Genomic DNA, 8,582 nt, shown 5'->3' with positions numbered 1-8,582 from the left:
TCTACTTGGAGCTGATGTAAAATCTACTACTTGCTAGACTTTGTGGGTTGAAGCTGGCAAATCCAAGAGCTAAAGGCTCTCAAGCCCCCTCGTTCTGCTCTCCTCCCTCTGTCCTCTTTGGCTGGCTTAGTTCTTGCCAGGGATTTGAAGGTCTGGGATGAGTTAGACCAGGATGTGTGCTGCAATTGTGAAGATTGTCAGAGTCAGAGGCTGCATCCCTCACCAGACCTCTTGATGACAGGACACCAGCTCTACCATGGGAAACACTACAGACGTTCCAAAAGATTCCCCCGCCTTGGATGCATCCTCTGTAATTGGGATCAGTTTAAATGAGAGATTACAAAGAAAAAGAAGCTTGTGTTCCTCTATGATATTGCTTGGCCTCAGTATCCCCTGGGGTACCAAGAGAAATGACCTGAGAATGGGATCCTTCAGTTACAACACCATTTTCCAATTGGATATATACTGTAAAAAATTCTAATAAATAGCTTGAGATTCCATACATGCAGGCCTTCAGGAAATTATATCAGGATCTCAAACTCTAGGACTCCTGCCAGGTTTATATGGCACCTCTCAAGCAACAGCTGAGAGATGAGCCAAGTCCTGTCTCAGATTTTAACCCCTAGGGCTCAATTCTCTCACTACCTTTCTAAGGGCAGGGTGGGAAGCAGGCCCCTCTGCTACTGTGGATCCTTTCTCCTTCTGTCTGGAGCCTCCTCCATACCATGCTGGGTCAGGAAGGCTCTCCCCTTCTACTCCTCAACAACCCTCAGTGCTGTCCCCAGTGTGGCTCCAACTGGGCTGCAAGTCAGCACCCTCCTTCACTTCCCCACCATACCAGGGCTGCTTTCCCCCTGGGAGGTAATGGATGGAACTAGAGGGACAGTTCAGGTACATGGAACCTTACCAATGTCAGACATAAGTCAAGGCAAGGATTGGTTTGGCCAGTTCTTGAACAATCCAGATAGGTTTAGTGATGAATTTATTAAGTTTAGTCTAACCTTTCCTTTGACTTGACAAGATGTTCTTGTAGTCCTAACTCATTGTTGTACTCCTGGTGAAAAAACTCGAATCTTGGAAAGGGTAAGAAATATGCAAAGGAGATGGCCAGATATAATCCTGGCCATGTCATTTACTGGGTATCTGGTGAGGCAGTCCCAGAGCAGAACGCACAATGGATTTATACAGATGACAGGGACTGGTTAAGGATCAATCACTTCCTTAATTGTATATCAGAGGGTGTCAGACAAAATCAGTAAAGTATAATAAAGTAAAATAATTGCTCAGGAAGTGGATGAAAATCCAGCTGGATACCTTAATAGGCTCTCTGAGGCTTTCAGAAAGTATAGTAACATAGACCCAAAGACCAATGAAGGCCTAACACTTCTGGCCATGCATTTTATAACCCATGCTGTGGCAGACATCTGGGAAAAGCTTCAAAAGCTGGAAGCTGACCCTTAGACCCCTCAAGCAACATTGGTAGCAGAGGTCTTCAACATTTTTAACAATTGGGACCAGGCAGAGAAGGTGTAGAAAAATGAGAGAATAAAAAGGAAGACACACATTTTGGCTGCTGTAATCACAGGCCCACCTTGAGGTGACCTTAGGTAACAGAGAAACCTGAATGGCGGGGTGGGGGAATTAAACCCCACCCAATGTCCGTGGAAATGGGATGCAACCAGTGTGCTTACTGTAAGAAGAGGCACTGGAGAAAGGACTGTCCATTCTTTTCTAGGAAGCCAGGATGGAGTGGACCTTCCCAGCCCACTCCTCTTGTTGCTGGCCTCTCAGATAAGAAGGCCACCCCCTCTGAATGAGGTGTTCTCAAATGCTTATCTGCCTCCAGTCCTGAAGAGTTCCATCACCATCACCACTGTGGAGCCTTGGGTCACCCTCCATATGACAGGTAGGAAAACTGAATTCCTTATGGACACCAGAGCCCCCTACTCTGTCCTGACCCATCCTGTTGGATCTCTGTTCAGTGCCAGTTGTACAGTGACAGAAACAGATGGTCAACCCAAGGTAAGACAATTTACCTTTCCTTTGACTTGTAAAATTGGATCTAAGGCTATCACTCATTCCTTCCTATATGTCCCTGAGTGTCCCCTTCCTTTAATGGTTCATGACTTATTATCTAAGTTGGGAGCCTCAGTTTCCCTCCAGGGGAATGCCATACAAGTCTCAGTGCCCCCTGAGAAAGGAATCCATTTACTGGCCCTTTTGTCTCCCCAAGATCAGAAGCTACCCCCAGTCCTAGAAAATATATTGATTTGAGTGGAAAAGTCTGTGTGGGATACCAATATTTCAGGACAGGTCATCAATGAGGAGAATATTAAAATAAAGCTTAAGCCAGGCCTACCCTACCCATGCAAGCCAAAATACCATTTGAGGCCAGAAGCCCTACAAGGGATATGGCCCCTCCTGGAAACATTGATACAGAACAGACTAATTCAGCCCTGCAGTCCCCTTGTAATACTCCAGTCCTGCCTGTGAAGAAACCAAATGGGGAATACCACTTTGTTCCACACTTTAGAGTAGTGAATGACTCAGTTGTTCCCACGCATCCTTCAGTCCCTAATTCATACACACTCTGCTCTCAAATCCCTGGGTGCACACAGTTTTACACTGTGCTGGATCTAAAGGATGTTGTCTTTAATATATGCTGCATCCTGACTACACCCTACATTTTTGCCTTTGAATGGAAGGATCCAGAGACTCAGGAAACTCCCCAAAGTACTTGGACAGTGCTGCCCCAGGGGTTTCCAGATAGCCTCCACCTCTCTGGGCAAGCCCTGGAAGTCCTAATTCAGAAGCTAGGGCCTGTCCAAAGGCCAGTGACTTATTTTTTAAACCAACTGGACCCAGTAGCCCAGGGGTGGCCTGGCTATCTTAGGGTGGTGGCAGCCACCAGCCTCCTGGTCAGGGAGATCTCCAGACTCATGCTAGGCCAATCCCTTGAGGTTTATACTCCTTACCAGGTCCAGAATGTGTTGGAAATCAAAGGGAGCCACTGGCTAACTCAGGGAAGGTTAACTCAAAATCAGGCCCCACTGTTAGACACCCCAGACTTGACCTTAAAGATATGTGAGTCCTTGAATCCTGCCACCCTCCTTCCCTTGCCCACCTTGGGGACACTGGAACACACCTATGTGGAAACTTTAGAGCAGATCTATTCTAGTTGGATAGATTTACGGGAGACCCCTTGAGAGAATCCAGATGAAGAATGGTTTACAGATGGGAGTTGTTTTGTAGAAAATGGAGCCTGCAGGCCAGGCATGGTGGCACGCCACCACACCCAGCTAATTTTTTGTATTTTAGCAGAGACAGGTTTCACCATGTTGTCCAGGCTGGTCTCAAAGTCCTGGGCTCGTGATGTGCCTGTAATCCCAGCTACTCAGGAGGCTGAGACAGGAGAATCGCTTGAACCTGGGAGGCGGAGGTTGCAGTGAGCCAAGATCACGCCGTTGCGGTGAGCCAAGATCACGCCATTGCACTCCAGCCTGGGTGACAGAGCGAGACTCCATCTAAAAAAAAAATAAAAAATAAAAAATAAATAAATTAATTAAATTAAATAAAATGGAGCCCGGAAGGCAAAACATGCTATTGTCAACCTATGCTGGACCAGAGAGGCAAAATTACTTCCCCCAAGCACTTCAGCTCAGGAAGCAGAGCTCCAAGCCTTAGTTAAGGGCTCTTCAGCTTGAAGAAGGGAAGAGACTTAATATATATACTGATTCTAAGTATAGATTCCTAATGCTCCATACTCATGCAGCTGTCTGGAAAGAGGAGAACGCTAACTGCCAGGAGTACCCCGACAAAACACAATGAAGCGATTTTATTTCTCCTTGAGGCAGTTCATCTCTATATTAGTCCGTTCTTACACTGCTATAAAGAGATACCTGAGACTGGGTAATTTATAAACAAAGGAAGTTTAATTGACTCACAGTTTTGCATGGCTGGGAGGCTTCAGGAAACTTACAAACATGGCGGAAGGTGAAGGGGAAGCAAGGCACACCTTGCATGGCAGCAGGAGAGTGGGTGAAGGAAGCCACACACTTTTCAGCTATCAGATCTCATGAGAACTCATGTACTATTGTGAAAACAGCACTGGGGAAACTGCCCCCATGATCCAATCACCTCCCACCAAGTACTTCCCTTGACATGAGGAGATTACAATTCGAGATGAGATTTGGGTGGGGACACAGAGCCAAACCATATTAAGCTCCCTGCCCAAATAGCTGTTATGTCCTGTAAAGGGCAACAAAAAGACAATTCTTTAATCAGCCAAGTAAACAACCAGGCACTCCAGCCTGGGTGACAGAGTGAGACTCAGTCTCAAAAAATAAAAATAAAAAAGCCACAGTGGACCCTGTAACTCAAGCATGTGAAGTTTGTCTTAAAAATAATTCCTGAGCTCATCCACTGGCTCTGCCCCAGTGCAGCATAAGGGGACCTATCCTGGAGAAGATTGGCAAATTACACAGATACCCCTAAAGGGGAATTCAAATATATTCTGATTTTTATAGACACTTTCACAGGCTGGGTGGAAGCTTTCCCCACACAAACAGAAAAAAAAAGTTTGTGAATGACAATTGAAGTTTGTAAATGACTGCTTAAAGGCCGGGTGCAGTGGCTCACACCTGTAATCCCAGCAGTTTGGGAGGCTGAAGCGGGCGGATCACTTGAGGTCAGGAGTTCGAGACCAGCCTGACCAACATGGTGAAACCCCATCTCTACTAAAAATACAAAAATTAAGGCCAGGTGCGGTGGCTCACACCTGTAATCCCTGCACTTTGGGAGGCCGAGACGGGCGGATCACAATCAGGAGATCGAGACCATCCTGGTTAACATGGTGAAAACCCGTCTCTACTAAAAGTACAAAAAATTAGCCGCGCGTGGTGGCAGGCGCCTGTAGTCCCAGCTACTTGGGAGGCTGAGGCAGGAGAATGGCATGAACCCGAGAGGCGGAGCTTGCAGGGAGCTGAGATCACACCACTGCATTCCAGCCTGGGTGACAGAGCGAGGCTCCACCTCAAAAAAAAAAAAAAAAAAAAAAAATTAGCTGGGCGTGGTGGCACGGGGCACCTGTAATCCCAGCTACTAGGAAGGCTGAAGCAGGAGAATCACCTGAACCCTGGAGATGGAGGTTGCAGTGAACTGTGATCGTGCCACTGCATTCCAACCTGGGCAACAAGAACGAGACTCTGTCAAAAAAAAATTAAAAACCAAACCACACCAAACCAGACAAACAAAAAGTAAATGGCTGCTTAAACAAGGAATTCCTAGGTTTGGGCTTCCAGCCTCTCTACAAAGTGACAACAGGCTGTCTTTTATCATCTAGGTCACCAAAGGGCTGTTTAGCAGTCTTAGCATCCAATACAAACTTCACTCTGCCTGGCATCCTCAATCTTCCGGGAAAGTTAAGAGAATGAATCAAACCCTTAAAAAGAACCTTGGCTACACTATGCCAAGAAGCCCAGAAATCATGGATTAATTGCCTCCCTATTGCCTTACTAAGATCTACCCCAAAGGGGAACTTAAAGCTCAGCCCTTTTTAAATGACCTATTGGAGCAGTCCTTTCTCAAGACAAACTTTCTAATAGATGAAGACTTAAATCAGGCTTTAAAATACATTATCAACTTGGGAAAATTTAGCAGACAATATAATAATAAAATATTACCCCAGCTGGGTAAGATGGTTTTCGATCATCTCCCTGTTGGCTCAGGTGCACAGGTCATACTCAAGACATGGTGAGGGCCTGGCATGAATCATGCTCCCACTGTACCCTCTTCTTTTTTTTTTTTTTTTTTTTAGACGGAGTCTCATTCTGTCGCCCAGACTGGAGGGCAGTGACAGGATCTCGGCTCACTGCAACCTCCACCTCCTGGGTTCAAGGGATTCTCCTGCCTCAGCCTCTCAAGTAGCTGGGACTACAGGTGCATGCTACCACGCCTGGCTAATTTTTTGTATTTTAGAGATGGGGGTTTCACTGTGTTAGCCAGGATGGTCTCAATCTCCTGACCTCGTGATCCGCCTGCCTCGGCCTCCCAAAGTGCTGGGATTACAGGCGTGAGCCACCGCGCCCGGCCACTGTACCCTCTTCTATCTCACTGTAACCTCTTCCTTTTAGTCTGGGTGCAGGGTACCTGGAGTCACAATAGCCCTAGGCATATAGTGGACCAGACGAGGCAGGCCCTGGAAAGGCTAAAAACCTCCCTCAATTCTCTTGCTAATGTGATGTTGGCCTTACCCTCCATAACTTGGTTCCTTCCTTTCTTAAGCCCTTATTATCTATCTTTCATCTTTTAATCTTTAAACCATGCTTCTTTAACCTGCTGGTAAAATTTGTGTCTTTCGGACTGCAATAGTTTCGTGTCAAGTTAATCGTCATGCAAGACTTCTAGATTACTTATTAGCTGAACAGGGAGATGTTTGTACAGTCACCAAACCTCCTGCTGCACTTGAATAAATACTACTGGGCAAGTAGAGGTTAACACCCAGGCAATTTACAATCAGGAAATTCATTACACTCTTTTGGTAAAGGAAGTCAACTTAGTGTAGAATGCTGTCAGATCAACCTTACCCTTGTAAGGCTTGTAACTTGGTTCCTCCCTTTCTTAAGCCCTTATTGGCCACCTTTCTTCTGTTAATATTTAAAGTTTTTAATCTTTAAATTTTTAATTTTTAAACCATGCTTGTTTAACCTGCTGGTAAAATTCATGTCTTTCAGACTGTAACGCTTGCATGCCAAGTTAATGGTCTTGCCAGGCTTCCAGCCTGTTTCAGAGACCACTAGCCCAGAGCCGTATCAGCCCCTTCAGCAAGCCACAAGAAATTTCCACTCCTCCCGGAAACAGATGTAGGGACTATGTCCATGCTTAGCAGGAAGTAGTTCCAGAAGAGACCTTTGCCCCTTAAGAATAAGGAGAATGAAATCTCTTGGCTGGGAATGAGACAGCTGGCTGGCTTCCTATTTTGAGGTAGTTTAGTGAAAAAGAACAAAAGCCCCTTACTCAAGCTGTAGCTTATCTGCAGCAGGATAATTAAGGAATCAGAAAGACTGTGGGGTTGGCCAGGCGCGGTGGCTCACGCTTGTAATCCCAGCACTTTGGGAGGCCAAGGTGGGCGGATCACGAGGCCAGGAGATCAAGACCACGGTGAAACCCCATCTCTACTAAAAATACAAAAAATTAGCCGGGCGTGGTGGCGGGCGCCTGTAGTCCCAGTTACTCGAAGAGGCTGAGGCAGGAGAATAGTGTGAACCCGGAAGGCGCAGCTTGCAGTGAACCGAGATCACGCCACTGCACTCCAGCCTGGGCGACACAGCAAGACTCCGTCTCAAGAAAAAAAAAAAAAAGACTGTGGGGTTGAGGAGGAATTATTTAATTATTCAGGTGCACTGACCCAGTCAGATTAACATCCAAAGGACTGAACCCTGAACAAAGAGTCAAGCTACCTTTTAAGCATTTCGTGGGGCCGGGGGAGATCTGTGCAGGGGGAAGCATATCACAGAAGTGAGCAACAAAGACAGTTATTCAATTGAGACATGCATTATATCATTTCTTTTCAAGGAACAGCATGTTTTACGACTTGAGATTATCTGTCTAGTGATCTTGCAGTTGCACAGCTAGAGAAACAGAGTCTTCACAATGCCTGGGAAAGGGAGAGATAAAGCTCACTAGCCACAGAAAAACAGGCAGTTAATTTTAAAGGACTCCAGCTCTTTCTCTTCCTCAGGGGGAATTGGGTTTTCTTACATACAACTAAGCTTTGCTTACACATTCTTTATTTCTTTTAATTCCTGTTCTATACCTAATCTCCAGCCAGTCAGCATCAGAGGCCCAAGAAGCTATTAACCTCAAGTTCCTGCTTTAGGGGGTTAGGGACTTCCCCAGGGAGCCACAGGAACAGCTTAAGTTTCAACTTATAGTGTTATTTTCCTTATTTCAACGCTAAAAATCATGCTCAGAGGTAGAGATTTAAAATGCCAATGTTACATGCAATGTATGAAAAAGCATGTTGAACCATTGTGCAGGTGCCCAGAAATCCCTTGTTAACACATGATGACAGGTACATCACGGCATCTGGACCCCTACAAGACAGATCCACTTGCCCCCTGTGGGGAGCAGCCTACCCTTTTCCTTTCACGGTGCTGACCTCCGTTGTGCACAAACTGAAATAAACTTTCTTTTTTTCTCTTTAATACTGTGTCTGGTAATCTCACTTGATTTCTATCTTAGGAGACTACAAGAAGCCAGAGTGATGGTAACATCTCTGTCAAGATGACATAGATTTATTTTTCCTGGCTCCTCTCTGCTAAAAACCCTGGAATAATGTAACAGACATTCTTAAGAGGACTCTGAAAAGATAAAAAGAAGGAAAACTGACAAGGGGCCTTAGAACTCGAGAAACATCTCAGTGGCCCAGCATCTCTCAATTTCTCACCCAATGACAGGAGGTGGTCTAGATCCAGCGTCTTCCCCAGCCCCCTATCCAGCAGCAGAAAGCACCCAGGTAGGTGCTTTCCCCACCCTGGTGGATGGCAGAGATGAAGGAAGAGCCCTGCTGGCACCACACAGCC

This window comes from Nomascus leucogenys, chromosome 17 (assembly GCF_006542625.1).
Source record: "Nomascus leucogenys isolate Asia chromosome 17, Asia_NLE_v1, whole genome shotgun sequence".
NCBI lineage: Eukaryota > Metazoa > Chordata > Mammalia > Primates > Hylobatidae > Nomascus > Nomascus leucogenys.
This window is presented reverse-complemented; position numbering follows the sequence as displayed.